We start from the raw sequence: 2500 nt of genomic DNA, 5'->3' as shown, positions 1-2500 counted from the left end.
GGAGGAAGTGCGTGTTTGTTTGTTTGTACTTGCGTGTGTTTGTATGTGTGTGCTTGTGTGTGTGTGTTTGTGTGTGTGCTGTTAGTTAATGGGGAGGAAGAGGGGTGTGTGAGGCGAGGGTTGTGCGTTTAAACAGTTTAGTTTTGGTGTTTGGTCTAAGGGTTGTGATTTAGTGTGTGTGTGTGTGTGTGTGTGTGTGTGTGTGTGTGTGTGTGTGTGTGTGTGTGTGTGTGTGTGTGTGTGTGTGTGTCTGCATCTATTTTCTTACATTTTTTGTGACTTCCTTTCATCCATACATTCATTCGTTATTAACTATCTATTTATTTGCGTATTTAACATGTCAGTCTGTTTTTTCCTGAATTCCAATTATCGTTTATCTACACGTTCACCACTTTCAGACCTTTCTTTATGTATTGTTCAGTTATTTTTTATATATATTCATTTATTTATGTATCTTTCTCTCTATCAGTTCATTCGTCTATCTATATACTGGCCGACCTTTGTCTCTGCTTCTTTATATACCAATTCATCAGTATTTCTACAGTTTAAATATCTTTCTGTATGTTTCTGTATCAATCTATCTATTCTCTCATGTATTTTCACGTTACCTTATATAATTGTCCCTTCATCCGTCACTTTTCCTCTTCATCTCTCCCCTACTGGATATCACATTTATTTCTATATTTTTGTATCATCATCTGCTGTATCTCTTATCATCTTCCTCTTCTCTTCGCTCATTTTCCTCTCCCTTCTTGGATTCATAAAGATTTGCTCTGGATGTTCTCTCTATATACATCTCATATTTCTTCTTCATTTCCTCTTCGTCTGGTGTAATTTTTGAAAACACAGCAAGAGCGGTGGCTGTGCGGATATTACTACTACTACTACTACTACTACTACTACTACTACTACTACTACTACTACTACTACTACTACTACTACTACTACTACTGCTTCTACTACTACTGCTTATATTACTACTACTACTACTACTACTACTACTACTACTACTACTACTGCTGCTGCTGCTGCTGCTGCTGCTTCTACTACTACTTTTTTTTTTTTTTTTTTACATTACAAGGGCACTGGCCAAGGGAAAACAAAGTTGGAAAAAAAAAAATCCCGCTGGTTGCCAGGCCCTGTTAAGAGGAATAGTATAAAGAAAAAACAAAAAATCTAAAAGGAGGGTCCAGTTAACGTAAGAGGTGTCTTGACACTCCTCTTTTGAAAGAGTTTAAGTCATAGGCAGGTGGAAATACAGACACAGGTAGAGAGTTCCAGAGTTTACCAGTGTAGGGAATGAAGGAGTGAAGATACTGGTTAACTCTTGCATTAGGAAGATGGACAGAATAGGGATGAGAAGAAGTAGAGAGTCTTGTGCAGCGAGGCCGCAGGAGGGGAAGGCATGCAGTTAGCAAGTTCAGAAGAGCAGACAGCATGAAAACAGCGGTAGAAGACAGATAAAGATGCAACATTGCGGCGGTGACTTAAAGAATCAAGACAGTCAGTTAGAGGAGAAGAGTTGATAAGACGAAAAGCTTTAGATTCCACCTTGTTTAGTAAAGCTGTGTGTGTGGATCCCCCCCAGACATGAGAGCCATACTCCATACACGGGCGGATAAGGCCCTTGTACAGAGCAAGCAGCTGGGAGGAGAGAAAAATGGACGAAGACGCCATAGGACACCTAACTTCTTGGAAGCTGATTTAGCAAGAGTAGAGATGTGAAATTTCCAGTTTAGATTTTTAGTGAAGGATAGACCGAGTGTGTTTAATGTAGAGGAGAGGGGAAGTTGAGTGTTATTGAAGAAGAGAGGATAGTTGTCTGGAAGGTTATGTCGAGTAGATAGTTGTAGAAATTGAGTTTTTGAGGCATTGAACAAAACCAGGTTTTCTCTGCCCCAATCAGAAACAAGTGAAAGATCAGAAGTTAGGCGTCCCATAGCATCTCGCTATGGGACTTTACTACTACCACCACCACCACCACCACTACCACCACTGCTTCTTCTGCACCACCACCACCACCACCACCACCACCACCACCACCACCACCACCACCACCACCACCACCACCACCACCACCACCACCACCACCACCACCACCACCACCACCACCACCACCACCACCACCACCACCACCACCACCACCACCACCACCACCACCACCACCACCACCACCACCACCACCACCCACCACCACAACCACCACCACCACCACCACCACCACCACCACCACCACCACCACCACCACCACCACCACCACCACCACCACCACCACCACCACCACCACCACTCACCACCACCACCACCACCACTGCTTTATCACCACCATAACTGCTGCTACTACACCACACCACCACCTGCACCACCACTACTACTACCACTACTACTACTACTACTACTAGTATTACCACTACTACTGTTTCTACTACTACTACTACTACTACTACTACTACTACTACTACTACTAATGATGATGATAATAATAATAATAATAATGATA

At 42.8% G+C, this 2500-nt stretch overlaps 1 protein-coding gene across 2 annotated transcripts in view; it reads left to right on the top strand.

Moving 5' to 3' along the window:
* The window catches only part of LOC123514035, a 362471-nt gene that overhangs the window by 231131 nt on the left and 128840 nt on the right, over positions 1 to 2500 (top strand). The window lies entirely within an intron of this gene.

The sequence above is a fragment of the Portunus trituberculatus genome, chromosome 37, assembly GCF_017591435.1.
Source record: "Portunus trituberculatus isolate SZX2019 chromosome 37, ASM1759143v1, whole genome shotgun sequence".
Taxonomy (NCBI): domain Eukaryota; kingdom Metazoa; phylum Arthropoda; class Malacostraca; order Decapoda; family Portunidae; genus Portunus; species Portunus trituberculatus.
This window is presented reverse-complemented; position numbering and strand designations above follow the sequence as displayed.